This window comes from Humulus lupulus, chromosome 9 (assembly GCF_963169125.1).
Source record: "Humulus lupulus chromosome 9, drHumLupu1.1, whole genome shotgun sequence".
NCBI lineage: Eukaryota > Viridiplantae > Streptophyta > Magnoliopsida > Rosales > Cannabaceae > Humulus > Humulus lupulus.
Genome location: NC_084801.1, coordinates 168,214,416 through 168,235,561, shown reverse-complemented (window position 1 = coordinate 168,235,561; position 21,146 = coordinate 168,214,416). Strand labels below are relative to the sequence as shown.

Genomic DNA, 21,146 nt, shown 5'->3' with positions numbered 1-21,146 from the left:
AGGAGGCATGAAGCAGGCGGGCTGAGCTTTAGATTGGGCTTGGTGGGCTCGGATGGAGCATGTGGCCTGTGGAGCTGAGAGGCAGGGGCAGGCGGGTCTGGGAGGCTTTTCCTTTAGTCATTTCAATAATGTCATTTTTTCCTTTCTTTTTTCCAAATTATTTTTTTTCTAAATTTTCAACCCAAAACTACATCATAATTCCTACAAAATAAACATAAACTAAATTAAAACTAAATATTTCCAATAATAAAATATACAACATGAGTTCCATGAAAATACTAATTAAAACTTAATTTACTTTGACATTTAAGCTCAATAAAATCACATTTCTAACTTTTAATCTAACAACACTAATTTCAAATAATTAAACTACAACATATTATAATAAAATATCTATAAAAACATATAAACATATAAAAATATAAAAAAATTACAATAAGACTAATAAACAAAATTACTTAAAACTTAATAAATTACTTACAAACTTAAAGACTAAGCAACAATTAGCATAAAAAATGTGGTAAAATAACTCTATTTTGTAGAGTTATTAGTAGACTAATGAAAAACTAATAAATCAATTAAAAATAGAAAAAAAAAAACTATTAATATAGGTTCAGTGAATAACCAAACTGTAAAATTGAAAAAAAAAAGGTAATAAAAACGTATAAAAGAAAAATCATAACAATAAAAAAGAAGAAATAAAAAAAATTGCCCAACTTTATAAATGTAACAATGTGACTAATTTGGGTATTTGTAAAAATCTAAAAAAAAATGTGAGGATGGAATTTGGTAGTTCTAATAATTAACACTTTCATACACATTTCAATGCAAATATCATTTTAAACCCAAATGATACAAATTAAGGAACCAAGTGTTGGTGTTCCAATGAGGTGGATCCGAGCTGGAATTTGACCTGTTGTGGCTTTAAATGATTGAAAATTGAAATAAACTATCATTTAGAGTTTTGCTAAACTTTTGGCCTTATTCTTATCCCAACTAAGGGTGTTTATGATCTAAACCAATTCAATTACCCTGAACTAATTCAAACCAATCCAATTACGAAAATTGGATTGGATTGAATTTGAAAAGTTTGATGTTAATTGGATTGGATTGGATGACATATGAGACTGTGAAAATCCATTTAGGAATTGATCTAATCCAATTACAATTAAAAAAATTATATTTTAATAAATATATTTAATTGGATTGTTGTTGTTTTTGGATGCTATGTTAGCACTTTGGAGATGTTGATGTTGTGTTCATGTTATATTACTATCTAAGTACTCTAGTTATTGGTTCTGAGATATTAGTTTTTTTTTTGAATGAAAATAACACTCACATTAAACAACAGAATCAAGTTCAAGTACACGCAATAAACAATCAAGAGCATCATGCTCCAAAAACACACAATCAGAGAAAGAAAATGATACACGAGCTAAAAGAATGAGCTCCTCGGTTCCCAGATCGTTTGACAAAACTCAAAGTAATTTGACTCAATGAAGAGAGTAAAGCTTTACAATCTTCCACCATAGTACCAAACGAAGACAATAGACTAATAGAACTCTGAATAGCCTGAACTTCCACAAGACAATCCGTCTCCACAACACCTTGATGCCACCATTTCTCTTTCATCCAACTCAACGCCTCCTTCACCCCCATTGTTTCAGCGATTTCAGACTGAATACAACCCCTCCTACAACCCACCTTAGCAGCAACTAGCCTGCCCTCACAATCCCGAGCCACACACCCATAGCCAAACTTAGCTTCTTCTTAAAATACTGCAGCATCCACATTAACCTTGATCTTGTTCAGTTGAGGTTTGACCCAATGATCACTTCCATCTCCTGGCAAGAAACAACCTAGGGAGGTAATTTTGGAGATGTTGATGTTGTGTTCATGTTATGTTACTATCTAAGTACAATACTTATTGGTTTTGAGATATTAGTTTTAAATTTTAATGATTGTGTTGTAAACTTAATATTGCAACGAATTAATTTGTCTGATTTTAAAAACTTAATTTAATATTATTAATAAATAGTATATATTTTTTGTATGATTTCTTAAATAATGTGAGATATGAATTTTTTTTCCCTTTTCTTTCATAAATATGGATATTTTGAGATTTTTCTTAATCTATGGTTTTTTTTTAATTTAAGTTAGTTGCATTGAAATATATTTTCATATTTTAAAGTTTTTTTTAAAAATAAAGTCATATTTTATTTATCAATTTAGTGTTTAGAGATTTGTGTTATAGTTTAGGGAAATTTGTCATTTCACCCAAATTATTAAGGTTAAACTTATAATTTGATATATATTTTTAGTTTTTTAATATTTAGATTAGTTATTTATGTAAAAATCTTTATTGGCTAACTTTATTTTAGACAAAATATTTTAAAGTAATTGACAAAAATCAGTGGCATATCTTTATTGATTCATGATATAATTGTCACTTGATTCAATTGGTTTTAGTGTGAAAATATCTTTTAGTGTGAATACAATATTTTTACCATATTTATCACAATTATTCTTTATTGGTAAAATAATGTATTTAAACTATTTTGTGAGATTATTTTCAGGGATTATGTTCATCCAAAAATAAGGATATTTTCGAAAATAAATATGGTCAAAAGAAATGACCAAGTTCGTTCTGCCAGATAAGTCTGATGTCATTGCTAAGTCAATAGTTTCATTTTCTGTTGACACAGAATTAATCTGCCTGGCAGATTTTCTAAATCAAAGAAAAATTGCAAATCATTTCCTTATTGCTCCAGATTGCAAGAGAGGTTCTTCAGAACGTATAATTAGCTATAAATAGATAGTAAGAGCTCTTAGAAAGTCAAATATCTTATCTTGTGATAAAGATAATTTATTTGATTTATTTTGCCTGCATATTTTCAGGGATTAAGTTCTTTTGGATAAGAAAGATTTGAAAATGAACCTGGTCAAGAAAAATGTTCGTTACAGCCAGTAAAGACTGATGATCATGTTGACTCAGCAGTTTCTTGTTTCGTCAGAAAAGAATCAACCTGGCTGGTAGATTTTTTTCAGTCAAAGAAATTTGCAAATATCCCTGTATTAATTGCAAAGACTTCAGAAGAGCTGGCCTTGGACGTTTTTCTCAACTATAAATACCTTGCCAAGGCCTTTGGAAAAATCACCTCCTCCATTTTGTATTTTCTAAACACTTGTTGTTATTTTTTAGGAGTGTTTCTTTGTAAAGATTAAGTTGTTCACCTTAATCTTTGTGTGTGTGCCGAGTGCACTTGTCCATATATCTATCGTGTTCCTTGTAACAGGTGGTATCTCTTGTGAACGTGTTTCTAAGGATTTTCGGGAGAAGATTTCATCAAAGTCTCGCTTCGGGAGGAAGAGAGCTCTCACTATTCTTTGAAGGAATTTCAAGAGAATCAGCGTTTCATCAAAACCAGATTCGTAGAAAAGAGTACAACAAGATTGCGACAATAGTTTAAGAGGGAGTCTTACATTGTTTAAGTCAATGTTTTTGTACACACTATTTTCTTTACTAATTGGTTTATTCTCTGGGCGTAGCCCCGTGGATTAGGTTATTCGAAAGGATTTTTGAACCACGTAAAAATTCATTGTGTTCTTTATTGTTTTTGCACTCTCTTTTTATTGTGTTCAATTTCTGTCGTGACATGTTCTTTTTCTGTCCCGACAGATCTGAAATATGTTTCAACATTTAATTACCATTCCACACCTTAATTAATTCACCTGGTTTAATTAATTTGGTAATTACTAAAAACGAAATTTCAATTGGTATCAGAGCCAGGTTACTAAACCCTTAGTGAGATTTTGTGGTTTTCCGTTTGTTTTGTTTCTTATGAAATGTCTTTCTTTGTAGAAGGTGGATCTAAAACTCACCCTCCATTGCTGAATGATACAAACTATCCATACTAGAATGTAAGGATGAAAGCTTTTATCAAATCCCTTGATGAAAGGACTTGGAGATCAATACTGACCGGTTAGACACCACCTGTCAAGATAGATTCGAAATCTGGTAAGACACAGGTAAAATTTGAACTTGAATGGTATAATGAAGAAGATAAATTGTCAATTTATAATAATAAAGCTTTACATGCAATTTTTAATGGTGTTGGTGAGAGTTATATAAAATTGATTTCATCTTGTGAGTCTGCCAAAGATGCTTGGGAAATCCTTCAAACTCAATTTGAAGGAACGGCTGATGTTAAGCGATCTAGGCTTGTAATGTTGACCACAAGATTTGAAAACCTTCGCATGTCTGAAAAAGAAACCCTCACTGAGTTTTATGAAGAATTGTTTGACATTGCTAATGAATATTTTGCTTTAGGAGAAAAGTTGTCTGACTCTGTTTTGGTTAGGAAAATTGTTAGATCTCTTCCTGACAGGTTTAATCCAAGATCACAGCCATTGAGGAGGTAAAGAACCTTGACACATTAAAAGTTGAGGATTTGATGGGAGTTCTTCAAACTTTTGAACTTAATCAAAAGATCCGCCAACAAGAGAAACCAATTCCTGTGAAGTAGAAATTGATTGCCTTGAAATCTTCCAAAGAGAAAATGGAAAGCTTAGATGAGGAAGATGATGATGAAATGATCTTGTTATAAAAAAACTCTAAGAAGTTTATGAAAAAGATTGGTAACAAGAAAAACATGTCTAAATCTTCCAAAGGTAATAGTTTTTTCCAAACCTTTTGAATCTACTAATAAAAAGTGTATTCAATGTAGGGAGTGTGAAGGTTTTGGACATATTCAATTCGAATGTGCCAATACCTTGAAGAAAAATAAGAAGGTCATGGCAGCCACTTGGAGTGACCAGGACTCTGAAAGTAGTGATGAGGAAGAAAATTATAATCTTGTCTTAACTTCTGTTTTTTCTTGCTTACCTCTTTCTGTGCAGATGAATGAGAACCCTGTTTGTTTAAATAATACTATTTCAACAAATGAGGGTTCCTATGGCAATTCAGATGAATCCGATTTGGATGAGGATTCCTTGAAAGAATCATACAGAAACATGTATGATCAATGGTTGAAAGTGTGTTCAGATAATCGTTTGATGGCAAACAATAACAAAGTTCTCAAGAAGAGAAATGAAGAACTTGACTCTCTTGTTAAAGAATATGAAATTGATATTGTTGCTAAAGATTCTGAAATCAAACATTTGTCTAATGAAGTTGATCAAAATGTGAAAGGTGTCAAAGTGTTTAATCATAGATCTATGGTTTTGGATGATGTTATGCTTGCAGGTCAAAAAGCTTGTGATTCTTCTAGATTAGGATCAAATGGATCTAAACCTAAAGGAAAAATAATTTTTATTTATGAAAATCTTCCTATTGTTTCGATGACTGGCCCTTCTGCAAGTTCTACTCAGACTCATGTGGCCTCATCTTCTCAATCTGTCACAACACATGAGAAACAGACCAGAAATTTCCCGAATAATAAAGCGTCTTTCAGGTGTTGGAATGTTGCAAGCGTGCGCAAAAGAAATCGACCCTCATTTCAAAACCCCCACCTGGAAATCCCGCACCTCCAAAAGATGGCAGCGACATTGGCATCCTCTTCTGGGAAGCATTCTAAAAGATGGGACTCGAAGAATGCCTCATTAGACCCTCTACAGTGCCAATATTGGGTTTCAATAGACTTAGGGTCTACCCAAATGGAGCGGTTACGTTGAATGTATTTACAGCAGAACGTAGCTTGGAAGTCGATTTTCTGGTCATTGATTCCCCTACAAGTTACAACGCAATTATGGGAAGGAACTTGATCCACCGAATGCAAGGTTACGTCTCTACTCTACATCAGATGATGCGATGCCAATCAATTGACAGTCGCTACACCATTGATCTGATGACTCAAATCCCAAATAACAATTAAATGGCAAGTTACCAGCATATCTTAAACAACTAGAAGATAAGGAGGAGCACAACAGGCCACAATCAACACTTGACGAATTGGAAGAAGTTTGCATCGACATAAATGATCCATCTAAGAAAGTGATGTTAAATGCCTGATTATCAGAAACTGAGAAATAGAAGCTAATTGACTTTCTCACAACACAGATGAAAACCTACAGTCATGTCCCATAGCCTTAACATCTCAAAAGTGTTTCCAACTGTTAAACAGAAGCAACGATAGTTTGTGAATAAAGTAATCCAAGATGAAGTGGAATGTTTGTTGAGCATCAGCGTAATTGAGGAATGTTTATACCCTAGTTGGCTTGCTAACCGGTGATGGTCCCTAAGAAGAATGGGAAAAAATGAGTGTGAATTGACTATATGAACCTCGACAAAGCCTGTTCGAAGGACTCCGAAGGACAAATAAATACTTTTTTTTCTGTTGGGGTTTTATGCCCTAATTAAAACCCAAATTCTTTGTAATCTCATTTTATTATCAATAAAAGAATAAAAATAATTTTTTTTTACTTGGTCAATCACTTTGCTCACATGTTTTATTTTCATGATTATTTGTTTAATATAAGCTTCTATTAAATCCTGAGCATATAGCTAATCGTATTTATAGTGACGTAATCACAGTGGAATATAAATATGATTATATGTTCAAAATAAGTTAGTCCTAAGATTAGTCAGTGCACATGATTTACACTGACTTGCCAATCTATGATATGATCTACTTACACATTACAGTGTTATGTTCTTTCCAGAACATTAGCAAAGTAGATAAGATCGGATGTATTTGTTACATCGGACTGGACCGATATTGACAGTTGATAATATAAGTAAACATATCGTTATTATCTATTCTAATCATATCATATAGTTGACCACAGGTTAATTCAATCTAAATTCTGAGTGGTTAGTATTCTAATTGATTGTATTATTTAAGTTCTTTGACTTGTTCGTTACCAGCTTACCCTATGGACTAGCCCATACTTACATCTTGGGAACTCGGTGGTATAATTGAGTGGGAGTTAATCATAGATATGAACATCCATAGCTTCTGATGAAGAACTGAAATGATGGTTTCCTTTTAGTTTGGTTCAAGGTGCTAAATGATAGAGATCTCATTTCAGTAATTAATATTAGTTTACTGAAATATCATTTACAAGGAACTAAGTGTTTTAAGGATAAAATACAATGAGGGGTAAAACAATATTTTATTCCTATCTCATTGTAGACCGTATATAGAGGATTGAATGACAATTATGGTTGTTATAATGGATAATTAATAGCGTATCTATATTTGTTATAGAGCGTTCTATGAATTCAAGAGTGCAATTCTGAGTCTATAGTAGAGTCGCGAGGAATTAATAAGTTAGTAAATTTATTTGTTAGATTTATGGTAACTTATTGGAGTTTGATTTTATAGGCCCATGGTCCCCATTGCACCTTGGATAAAATCATCTAGATAGTCTCAATTAATTGATTTAATCATCAATTAGAATTATCAAAATTGGCCAGGTCAATTTCAGATAGTTTCACAGAGTTATGTAATTTAGAGAAGAAAAGAGAAATTATGGTTGATTTATTAATTAAGATAAATTGGTATCTAAATTAATAAATAAGTTTAAATCAAGGTTCAAATTATAAATAATTAATTTGATAAATAATTTAAATAATTATTTAATTAATTAAATCAATAGAAAATAATACAAGCCTTGATTTTAAGTCCAATGGGCTTATAATCAAATGAGAAATTTCACGAGCCTAAAGCCCATGATAATTTCGACCTAGGGCTTTAAAATTGGTATTATTTTATTTATTTTTTAATTAAATTAAATGGCCTAATTGAGTCTATAAAAGGAGTGCTTAGAGAGAAGTCAAAACATAAGTCACAAGTCAGATTTTCTGATAGTTTTAGATTCTCTCTAAACACAAGTCCTTTTTCTAAGCCTTTTGATTAATTTCTCTTCTTCTCTCTGTATCTATCTCATGTGTTGAGAATTGCCCACACTAGTCTAGGTGATTCTAAGGTTACATTGGAAGACTGTGAACAAATTAGAAGAACGGTTCAATTTCTTGATAATACTCTGCGACAGAAAGGATTCAAGAGTCAGAGAAACTGAAGGAAGGACTCTTTAATTCTACTGCGTATACTATAAGTATTCTATTCATTGTTTCTCTTTGAATTAAATTTTAGAAACATGATTTAGGCTATCTCATATTAATTTGTTTAATGTTAGATATACATGAAAATAAATAAAGATCCTATATAAGTTTTCCCTACAATTTCTGCATCAGATATATTGTAAAGAAGAATGCCCCTGGATTCACAGCTACCAAAATAGTAAATAAAATTGGTTTGCGAAAGGTTCAGAATGGAGATACTTTCTTGAAGAATGTTTTTGTTCCTGATGAGGACAGGTTGCCTGGTGTTAATTCTTTTCAGGATACTAACAAGGTATGTTATTAATGGATTCATGAATGTAACGCTCTGGTTACCCTAAGACCGTTACGGTGAACGTTGAACCATGAATTTAACTCGCTAACCGAGTTCTTTGGTTAAAAACGTGCTTCTAGGTGTTATTAATAGGTTAAGGTGGAAAACCAATCAAAAGGAAAGGATATATTTTATTTAAAACATAAAACTGTTCATGGGCCCATCAAAACGTTTACAAGTTATTTACAACTCAAAATGGTCATTACAGTTTAAATTTACAACCCGCCGACCTAAGCGGCAAAAAATAGGGTAAACCCCCTAGTTCCTCTGAGAACTCCTTGGCCGTGGTGGTCAAGCGGTCGCATATGTACACATCACCACCTAAGCTCTCCACTCAAGGTTGGGTGGGCTTTTCTTTTCCTTTACCTGCACCACATAGCACCTATGAGCCAAAGCCCAGCAAGAAAACACAATAATGCATATAAATATTATCAAATGATTATCATTATAATCACACAAAGCTTAAAGCTCTGAACAGATGAGTGAATATCACTTTGTGGTTACATTAACCATGAAGGAGCTTATAAGTCTAATCAGATGAGTGATTTAACACTTAAAGTTCTGGTAAACCATACTGAGTGACTGACAAACAAGTGAGTGACTGATGGGTAAGTCACACGGGGCTCGGCACCCATAGCCATGTGACTAAATAGTCACTGGGCTCACTGACCCTGGCTCTAAATGACTAGCCTTTGGCTAGACAAGCGCTTATAATATTCATCAAACTTGAGGTCGGTCCGGCATCAATGCTCATTCGAGTCATTCAATGCAGATGTCGATTAGATCTAATCTCTATTGGCTTGCGTTAGACATGCTAACTTATGAGTCAATACCATGTGACCAGTGACCAGTGCCCAATACCACTGCCGAACTTGACTAATGAGTCACAACTTCACAGTTGATACTGACATTATTGCCAATTCTGACTATTCAGTCAGTGCCATACACAAGTGAGCAAGATTTGCTAACCATTCAATATTCAATCCATGTACACATTTAAACATTCAACATGCCCATGAATAACCATGCGTGTCACATATGGGGTGCAATTTTCTTACCTCTGGTTCGAGCGAGAATTAGTATAAGAACGACCATTGAGAATGATCGACCTTTTGATTCCTTAGTGGTTACCTAATCATAACCAATTATAACCTCCATTAATGAAAATCAACAATATTAGGATCTTGACCCAAACCCCACTCTTGAGACCCCGAAATGTACCCACACGATGAGTAAATTCGACCCCGGGTCTTAAGGATTGAAACCCCGAGCCAAAAACCCTTAAAAATGCCCAAAACGGGAACCTAATGGAACAGGGTAGCGCCTCAGAGCCATTTCCAGAACCAAAACCACCCAAGCACCCTTGAGTAGCGCTGTAGCACCCCCTTGTGGGCGCTATGGCGCTACACCCAGCCAGAAGTGCCCCTGAACTTCTCCCCTTCGACTCCTCCATTTCCAACTTGATTATAATGCTTCCAAACATCAAACTAAGTGCCAAATGAACCCAAAAACCATCCCCACATGTCCTAGGCATCACAACCCCAAGAACCCTAGCCAAAAACTCCAATCAAATCCATTCAACCTACCTAGAAATCCCAGCTGAAAACCAAGAAAAACATACCAAACCAGAGATTTATTGGCTAGAATCTTACCTCAAACTCAGACTATGATGCTCTTCAATGGAGAAACACAATCCCAAGCCCTCAAGACTTACTTCCCAAGCTTGAATCCTCAAATTAAGCTAAAAAATCCAAAGAGAAAAAAAGAAGGAAATAGGTACGGGAGGAGGTTTTCTATGCTCCATTTTCTTCAGGTTTCTACAGCCTTCAATGGCTTAAACCAATCCTAAGGGTGAAAAGACTAAACTACCCCTAGGTCAAATAAAGGTTTCTAAAGGCTCCCAAGGACAAAACCGTCATTTCCGGCCTATTTCGTTAATCATAATTAACACTCTCCAATTACCGTTACTCTCGATATTCTCAATTACCAATAATTCATATCCAGTTACCCTTTAATTCCCGGTGGTGCTCAAATCTCCAAATTACCCCGAGACTCGCCCCGAGCCCCGAACTTAATCCCGTCATGACTAAACCGCTAATTTGCACTCAAAGATCGTCTCATGCTGAATGGCTCGAACAAATCCACATTATAATGTGGCCTCAACAATAGATCACCGACATGCATACAAATATACAATTACGTCTTCAACGGGCCAAATTACCAAAACACCCCTATAATGAAATGTGGACCCACATGCATGCATTTAACATCATATTATAATATAATTCACATAAACATGCATGTAATCATTTAATGACATAATAAAACAATTATGGCCCTCCCGGCCTACTAATCCAGCTATTAAACCGCATTAGGGATTTTAAGGCATTACAATGAACTATTATTACAATGAAGGATCGGACCCTCTAAAGAATAATCATGTCTCTTATATGTTAAATAATTTATTATTTAAAAAATAATTCTTTTTTAAATTATATTTTCTACAATAATAAAAAGTTTGATATTTTAATTTTACTGATGATTTTGATTCTGATCATTTTTTAATATTAAATTATTTATATTTATACCTTTTTCTTTGACAAAACATTTATTCTTATTTTGAGTAACGCAATTGTAAAAATTATTATTGACTCCTTTTTATTTTTAAAAATTTATTACATTTTTATTGATAGTGTCAAAAATCTTTTAATTTTTTTAAACAATAAATATTTATAGAGAGTGGAGTTTATTTTTAATGTGTTTATCAATAAATATGTAAAATAAATTTTAAGAATTTAAGAGATTTTTTTAGAGAAATTTACATAAAAATGAGAAAAATAAACATAGTTTTTATATTTATGGGGAAAAAATAATTATATAAAATATGGTAAGTTTTGAAAATAAAAGTTTAAAATATGGTAATTACATAGAATATAAAAAATAGATTACCATAATCATAAATACACAAAACTCTCTCTCACTCTCTCCTTTCTCTCCCTCACGACATATTTCTCTCTTTTCTCTTTTCTCCTTTCTTCCTCTCTCCTCTCCCATTAGGTTCTCTCATCTCAGCCCTCCATCGGAGATACTACCTCCGCCCCCGCCCCCGATGATGACAACGCACCTCTGCCCCCGCCCCTGATTGCGACGTACCTCTACCCCTAGTTCTTCTTCTTCTTCAGATCTAGTTTTATTTAAATTCTCTTTGTTCTTCTTCTTCTTTTTCACATCTATTTTTGACATTTCCAATCTGATTTTGCACTTCATATTTGTTTATTTTTTACTTCTAAACCTAACTGTAACTAATTACAGTCACGATTTGTTCTGAATTCTATTTTTTATTCCAGATCTGTTTAAGTAACCGGGTACAATGACATCTGATTCTTTTTATTCATATCTGATTTTTCTAGATCTAGCTGCAACCAGTTACAATAACAATTAATTTAGATTTGTTTGTTTATTTGATTTTATTTTCACACTGGACTAAGTAAACAGGTACCATGACGATTGATTCTTTTTTTAGATCTAAATCTCTAACCATTTACAAAGTTTAGCTTTTTGTTTGTGATTATATTTGTTTCCACGTCTGGCTAAGTAACCGGTTACCATCGCAACTAGTTCTTTTTTTTCATATCTCTATTTTTTTTTCAAACCTAGCTGTAACCAGTTACCTTCGCGATCAATTTAGTTTATTTTTTTCATATCAATTTTTTTTTCCAAATCTCACTAAGTAACCAGTTACAATTAAGTTGATATTTTGATAATGGTACATTACTAAAAGCATCAAAAATAATTTACAGTTGTAACTAGTTACTACAACACCACTTAAAAATAAAACAGATTTTTATTATTATAACCAGTTACCACACATCACTAAAAAAAATTAACAATGGCATAGGATTACTATCACAAAAGATAAATCAAAATTGTTTTGATAGTGGTAACCAGTTACTGTGGATAAAATGTTGATTGAAATAGATAAAAAATGGAAGAAAAGAAGAAATGAGAATAAAATGTATGGTGATGAAGGTCTCAAATTTTTTTCTTCAAAGAATTATGTAAAAAAAAATTTATAAAATATGAATGATAAAAAATAATACAAAAAGATTAAAATTATAAAAATAATCTCAAAACAAACTACTAAAAATGTATAAAAGATAAAATATGGTATACAAATAAAATTTTATAAATATATGGGAAAAAACTCCCATAAAAACGTAATAAAAAAAAAAAACCATAAAAAACTTAAGGAAAAAAATGCTATATTTTTCAAAGTTTAAGAAAAAATCCTATATATAGAGTAATTTCCTCTCTTTTTTTAAGGAAGAGAAAAAATAGAAGGCACATATAGAAACACCCTTTGTATTATTGCTTATGGTTGTGTTTCGTAAAAATTTTGTGTTGACGCGGTTCTTCGCCAACAGGTAATTATACGAATAAGTAGGATGGATTAGTGCTAATTAGTGAACCGTAATATGAAAATAGCTTAATTATAGACTTGAGAAATCAATATCATGGGAAGGTGATCACTCCTTTCTTTTTGGGTGGTTCGAAGGTTAAAATCTCTCTAGCCCACCAGTCGATATTATTGATATCTCTTGGCTATTTCTTACAGAGTATTTCTTTACAAAAATATGCCAACCCCTTGCACTACCCAGGATCTTGGTATTTATAGGAAAAGGATACTTGGGTTGGCAATGGGGTCATCCCGTGATCTCTTTACCCTTCACGTCATCTCTATGACACTGATGATTAATTCCTAAAACCTTACAGTGAAGTGTGGTCTAATCAATAGGTAAGGAGGGATAATGGGCCGCATGGCCCAAATTAGGCGTGGGATGCCTGAACACGCACGTTTATACTGCGCGTCTGAGAATTCAGGAATGGAATAGACACGTGATATCTGATATATGCACGTTTATTTTGCGTGATTGACTTTACAAGGATTCAGGTGTCAGATCTCTGCCGCATCACAAGCTCAACGTAGCGCCAGCTCGTGACATCCATACTGCTAGCCCGCTGCCTCCGAGTAGCAGTTAACTCTCTAATCAGCTCGGGCTGGACAGATGGAAGCCTATAACAACAGCTCCGGGTGGAAGATTTACACATGGCGGATCAAATTAGGCCTTTTTCAAGCTCGCCAATAGTGCGCGGATGTTTAGGGTGTACATTTTCCCCCCAAGCCCCTGCTCGTGACCCAAGACGTCATCTGTGACCTTCACAACAGGGGCTTTTAAGTTTCCCTTTCGACTCTTCATGTCCCGCTCACTGCGCGGGTATCAGACACGTGGAGCGCCATGGTTAGCGACTGTTCGGCTTCCAAGAATTGCATTAAATGGCCTAGCCTACCTTCGGTCGTCATTTTGCCTCTCGAGTTATGACCCTCGTATCTCGCATTAATTTGATCGAACGATCCTCGTTCCTTTGTCTCTTACGTATATATAAGGTTGGCCATCTTCCATATTAGCCACCCTTTATTTGAAATTTTTTCCTCATTTTCTCTCCTTTTTAGTCTCAGAAGTTTTTCTTCTTCCGGTTATCATCCTAGAGATCCCTACGCTCTTGCCACAAGAGTTTTTTGTCAGTCCAGCTTTAAAGGCTCCACCAGGACTCCGATTCCTACACTTTTTGCGACTTTCACACGGAAAAAACACTGTAAGTCCTCTGCCTGTTGCATGTTTTGGTCTTTCCATTTCTCTGTTAGGTAAACTTCTTTCTTAGTCACACATTGTAGGTTGTTTTTGGCTGGTTTCTGGTGCATAGGTTTTGATCCTAGGGATATCGACTATATGAGAACATGTCTAGGAACATGATGTTTAGGACAAGATAATTTATGGGTAATTATTCTGGGTAGCTTTTCTGGGTAGCTTTAGGGAATGCCTGTTTGGAAAGGGGAAGGTGAGAGGTTTATAGGGTGCAAAACTGGGTAGCTTAGGGGTCACGCTTCCTAGGCAGTTTTTCTTTTTAAAACTTTCCCTCCAAGGCAAGCATTATCCTAACCCTCCTGACACACAGATCCCGAGCAATCGGGGATCCGTTGGAAACGCGGGCGTGTGACCATGGCAACGCGTGGCTTCACACACCGCGGGCTGAGATTACCTCAGCCTATGTTTGAAAATCATTTCTCGCGCTATATTCCCTTTTCTATTTCTAGGTCGCATATTTAAACTTTTCTTCATTCTTGTTCGTTAGGCGACCAGATGGAGCCCAGGAAGAACATACCCAAGAAGAGCACGACTGGCTCATCATCCCAGCAGGCCAGCAAGGGGAAAGGGATTGCTGTGGATTCTCCCATTCCCCACTTCGGTCCCACAGTGGAGAAAGAGGTCGATGTGGGACCTGATGCTTTCTTCGAGGTAGAGAGGATAGTCTTGAAGATTACAACCCAAGGGAGGGTCAACAAGATCCTGCTGTCCTATAACATTGAAATTGGGACAGGCGTTGTTGTTGCCCGATCTCCCCTCGAGGGCGAGAGGAGCTGCACGCCTCTCGACGAGGAGTTCGTGGCTTGGAGCGACGAACACCTCAAGGCTGGGGCCTTCCTACCGCGGGACTAGTACTTCACAGATTTTCTGAATTACGTGAAGCTGACTCCCTTCCAACTGCCCCCTAACTCCTACCATCTGCTAGCGGGGCTGAGGTACCTCTTCCTGAGGCATGAGTGAGAGGTCTCTACACCAGCGAACATCCTTTTCTTCTTCTGCCTCAAAGCCAGCCCAGATCAACGCGGGCGAGGCGACGGGTTCTACTATTTGACCCATTTTCCCAACTCTCCTGCAGTCGTCAAGCTGCCCAGCCACCCCAACGACTTCAAGGACCAGTTCTTCATGTCGATGGGGTTTCTCAACTGCGAATACCACTACTTCAACCGTCCTCGTATGTTCTCTCTATTCTCAGCTCGCAAAATCACCACATTGCTTTATTTCTTTTGATGCGTATTAACTTGAACATCATCGTGCATCCATTTTTGCAAGGACGGCCAAATCGGTGACCCTTGGGGGTCAATACAAAACCTTGGCGGGGCTCCCACCAAGTGAAAAAGACTACCGCCAGCTCATATCTGATGAGACGATGCTGGCATGTAAGTTAATTTCTCCGGGCCAGACTCTGGCTTTGAGGAGGTCGCGGGCTATTCCAGTAGCTCGCGGGCTGGTGCCTATCCCCAAGGGAGATGCTGTGGACAGTGACGAGCAGGACGAGGAAGATGAGGTGCCGCTCGTGTGACAAAAGCGGGCCCTCGAGGCTGCTAAGGGCCTCGACACAGATCAGATTCAGTCTGGGGCAGCAGCCGGCCCCTCCGGCCAAGGTAACCCATACATGTTTAGGGACTTAGACAGGGCTGTCGCAGACCTAAGGCTTGCTAGGTTTAACCCAAGCCAGCTCGTACATCGTCATCGAGATGACCCAAACCTTAACATAACCCTACTCCAGTGTGTAGGTCAACTAGTGTTGCACCATGATATGGGCCGCCCTAGGGGCATTGTAGTAGTAGACAACACCCTGGCTTTTAGGTCGGCCTTTTTTGAGGAGTACGAAACCAACCTTAGGTCGTGGCCCTCCCTTCTGGAGGGTGTAGTCGCTCCAGGGCTTAGGCAGTATGTAGAGGAGTCCAGTCCTGAGGTGGATCCGGACCCAGAGCCCCCTCTCATTTGCGAAGTCATAAACTTAGATTCCCCCATAGAAGCTCCGAGGCTGGAGGTCGTGGCAATAGATTCCTCCTCTAGCTCGGAGGGTAGGACCTTTTCAATACACCTGCAGACTTTTCTTATAATGAAGTAACCTTACATGTATACTAACGCTCCCTTCTTTTCTGTTTCAGGTGAAGAGATGGCCCAACCTGGAGACAACGTCCTGCGGTCCATCTTCCAGGGGGGAATCCTCCCTCTGGATCGTCCGTGCCACTAGTCAAGAAACACCGGCTGACCAAGAAGACTCCTCCCCCGGGACCACCTCCAAGTCTCCCGCTAAGGGGAGGGGCCAGGTCCCTGAAGCTGTAGAGAACATGCCCCCACCTCCCCCGCGAGCTCCAGTCCCTACTCGGGAACAGGAGGCACTAGCTGCAACCCCGCCAGCTCCCACTCCCACAGTGCGTATCCTGGTTAACACCCAGGCCCTGGAGAAAATCCCCGAGGCCTTCTGAGGGACGGTTTATGAGACCGCGAGCTATACGGTGGATCATTACTACAATGCCACCCCAAGGAACTTGCGGGAGATCGAGACGAGGAGCCCCAAGAATGTTATGGAGTCTTCGCTGGGGATGACCCTCACGGTAAGTTTATTTAGTTAACTTTCTTTGTTTTCTTCCCAGCACATGCTTCTTTGCTTTATTTCCAGCACATGCCTTACTATCTTATGTCTTTGTAGGTGGCTGTGGCTCTACACCGTAGCATAGCTCGGTCCAGGGCCAGGATTGACAAGATTAGGGGTGAGTTCTAGACTGCTCAAGCCGCTCTCGCGTCTGCACAACAGCAAGAGAAAAATGCCAAGGTTGTCGTGACGGCTGCCAAAGAAAACGAAAAGGCCGCACAGGTCACCTTGGCCACTGCGAAGGCCGAACTGGAGGCGGCCAGGGCTAAGAAGTTGGAGGCTGAGGCTGAGGTTGCACAGGTCGCCTTGGCCGCTGCGAAGACCGAACTCGAGGAGGCCAAGGCTAAGCAGTTGGAGGCTGAGGCCGCCACCGTGGTAGAGAGGGCGTCTTCCAGCTCCTCCATGGAGGCCATGTTCTACCACTGCTGGGCCTTCAACCAGGATGGCGACTTCTCCTTCCTGGCACCTGAGGTGTGGGAGCCATTCCTCGAGAAGTTCAAGGCCTGCCTTCAACAGGAGCCGACTTCTGAGACTGGGGAGACTTCCGCTGCTGGCGAGCAGGAAACCGAAGGGGTGACTTCATCGGAGCGGCCTGGGGGGGCCTAGGACTTCTGTATTCTTTATTTACTTGTAATCTTTTACCATGAGGTTTTTCCTCCTTGAGACAATTGGTTTCATTTCAATCTATTTTTATTATTATTGTTATTATTTATATTCTCTTTTTTTTAGCATGTTTGGTAAAAACTTAGTTTGCGTTAGTTTATTGACTTTTTCTTCGAAACCACAAAGCACTGCCAATCAATTTTAACTAAATTCTAAGTTTATAGGACCTGGTTGTATCCAGCACATTGGTTTTAAAAACTCAGTTCACGTTAATTTTTTATTGATACATCGTGCTTTTAAGAAAAAAAACATCGATTAACCAATTTGAATTAACTTCTAAGTTTTAGGACCTGGTTGTATCCGGGACATTGTAGAGTCCAAGAACTTTACTTAGCTAGTTAGATAGTAGTAATAATAGTAATAGTAGTAGTATTTTTAGGACTGTGGATTTTGGTTCAGACCGGGATTTAATTGGACACTCGTAGTAACACTTGTAGATTTTCTAAGTTTAACCTATAGTTTAAGAATATTAATTTTAACCTAAGGTTTGATTAATATGACTAATATTGATGGTGATATTTATTATATTATAAGGTTTAGATAGACCCAATAAGATAGTAACACTTGTCTTGTGTATGTTTAATGATAATTAAGTACTTTTGAGGAATAAGTTTATTAAGAGTAATATTTGAATATCCTAGGGTCTGTCAGCAGCTTTGAAAACGTTGGAGGACTTAGTCAAGGTTGTTTACTTAATTCAAATTAGGCTGAAAATGTGCAATTTCGTGTTTAAATATTCAGCGTATGCCGATATATCGCAGCTATAGGGGGCGATATATCGCAATATGGGGATACGAAAAACACGTAACTTCGCACGATCACCTCGACGAGCCTCGGGCATACTAGCCCAGGCGATATATCGACTCCTTTGATGGACTTTTGAATGTTTTTGAAAACGTTCCCATTTTAATCTTTAACCTCTTGATAAGTCCAGCATCTTTCTGACAGAGTCTTCAGCCTTTGCTGAACGATAATTCAAATATTTTTCACTTAAAAAGCCATTATTTTATTCAAGTTAAATGAAGATATTTTCATTCTTGAACTCTATAAATAGGACCTAGTACCCAGCCATTTATTCATTCATCAAGCTAAGTTCAGAGGCTGCAAGCTGCTAGGTTATTTTTGAGTGCTTAAACACTTGGGTTGGGGATTATAAGCTTACCAAGCACTTGGGAAGTAAGGTTTATAGCACATTTCGGTTCAAGGTTTAGATCGGTCATAGAAGCATTCAAGGAAATCTAAGATCTTGAACATAAGGTTCTTGGTAAGTATCTTTCGATGGTATAGTTATTTCATTATTTTCATCCCTTTTTCTTTAAGTATACTCACCTTCCTTTGATGGTTTTTAGGAGTGTCCTAAGGTCCCAAACCTGTTCACATATCCTGGTATATTTGGTAAGGAAAATAGGATAGGATATTATATGTTATGCTATATGTTATCTTATGATTTATGTGTTATGTTAGCTTATGATTTATGTGTTATGTTATGTTATGTATAGACTTGGGCATATGACTTGTATAACTAACAAGCCCCAATAAATTTATGGGCATATGACTTGCTTAGCTAGCAAGCCCCGCAAATCTAATGGGCATATGACTTGTTTAGTTTACAAGCCCCAAGTAATAATGGCCATTATAGTATATGTGATATATGTTTATGATATGTTTTAGTATATGTTGCGATATGAATTTTATGTATAAGATTTACGTGTTAGGTTTTCCTTGCTGGGCATTAGGCTCACTCCTTTATGTTTATATGTGAAGGAAAATAGCTTTGGTGGCAAGAAAGGTTCTTGGAAGCTTGGGGATGTGTATTGAGGCGGGATGGAATCAATGGACCGAGCGTTCGATTCGAGGATGAAGTCTCTTTAATTATGGTTTTCTATGTATTTTTCCGCAATTGGTTGTAATAAGTTTTAATTAAGTTTTCATTATGTCAAAGTTATGTTTTATTTCAAACAATGGGATCCCAATGTCCTACTTATGAATTTTATATAGTTTTAAACCTTTACCTTACAAGTCTGAAATAAAGATATGTTATTTCAAATGTATGTTTTCGTAAGATTAGTATAGAAGTTAGTAACGGTCCAAAGTCTAGAGTAGTTGGGTCATTACAGACATTGATTTGAAAAACTTAGTTCGCGTTAATTTTTTATTGATACCTTGTGCTTTTTAAGAAAAACATCGATTAACCAATTTGAATTAACTTCTAAGTTTTCAGACCTGGTTGTATCCAGGACATTGGTTTTAAAAACTCAGTTCGTGTTAATTTTTTATTGATATCTCGTGCTTTTTAAGAAAAAACATCGATTAAACAATTTGAATTAACTTCTAAGTTTTAGGACCTGGTTGTATCCAGGACATTGATTTTAAAAACTTAGTTCGTGTTAGTTTTATCGACACCTCGCGCTTTTTAAAAAAAAACACTAGTTAGTCAATTTAAACCAACTTGTAAGTTTCAGGACCTGGTTGTATCCAGGATATATATGCCCCCTAAGTAACCAGAAAAGGAACCTTCTTGGTTACTTGGAACACACTCTTCTAACACTACACGCACATGGGAACATACAACGATATACGAGGGATGTACTTCTCATTTTTTTTAATAAAACAAGGCGGCTTTCATAATTAAGCCTTACAAAATTACGACTATTGATAATATTTCTTTAGGTGGGTAGCGTTCCATGTCCGTGGGACTGCTTCTCCATTAGGCCGAGCTAGTTTAAAGGTCCCTTCCTTCACAACCTCTATTATCTGATAGGGTCCTTCCTAGTTTGGTCCCAACACTCTGTCCTTGGGATCCTTACCGGCTAAGAAGACTCTTCGGAGCACCAGTTCGCCTAAGTTAAAGATGCATCTCTTGACCTTTGAGTTGAAATAATGAGTGATCTTTTGTTGATAAAGCGCGATCTGCAACTGCAAAGCTTCTCATTTTTCGTCAATTAGGTCGAGGGGCACGCTGAGCAATTTTTCATTCTGGTCTTGGTCAAACCCCCGAACTCTATGCGAGGCTATCTTTGCTTCGATAGGAAGGACAACCTCGCTCCCAAAAGTCAGGGAGAAAGGAGTGTGAACAATCGAATTTCGGTGTGAGGTCCAGTATGCCACAACACCTAGGGAAGCTGTTCAGGCCAGACTCCCTTGGCTTCATCCAACCTCTTCTTAAGGCTCGATTTTAGTGTCTTTTTCACAGCTTCGACCTGCCCATTTGCCTGGGGGTAGGCCACGGAGGAAAAGCTTTTAATTATGTCGTGCCTCTCGCAGAATTTGGTGAAGAAGTCGCTATCGATCTGAGTTCCATTATCCGACACGATCTTCTTTGGCAGCCCGAATCGGTAGACAATATTCTTAACCACAAAGTCGAGGACCCTCTTTGATGTAATCGTCGTCAGGGGCTCCGCTTCTGCCCATTTTGTGAAGTAGTCAATAGCCACCATCGCATAGCGAACTCCTCCTTTTCCCATGGGCAGGGCACCAACTAAATCAATCCCCCAGACCGCGAACGGCCATGGGGACGAGATCATCTTCAGCTCGACTGGAGGGGCTTAGGCAACCGTTGAGAACTGCTGGCACTTGTCGCATTTTTGGACATAAGAAATCGAATCCTTCGACAGAGTGGGCCAATAATATCCTTGCCTTAATATCTTCAAGGCCAGGTTTTTCCCCCTGGCGTGATCTCCACAAAATCCTTCATGCATCTCCCGCAGAATAGTTTTTGCTTTGCCTGGAAGAACACATCGCAGAAGAGGTAAAGAAAGACCACGCCAGTACAACGTCCCA

The 21,146-nt window shown here is 37.3% G+C and overlaps 1 pseudogene; it reads left to right on the top strand.

Annotated features, from left to right (window-relative positions):
• The first annotated feature begins 2,632 nt into the window (after window positions 1-2,632).
• LOC133800286 (acyl-coenzyme A oxidase 4, peroxisomal-like) overlaps window positions 2,633-21,146 on the top strand; it is a 32,258-nt pseudogene continuing 13,744 nt past the window's right edge.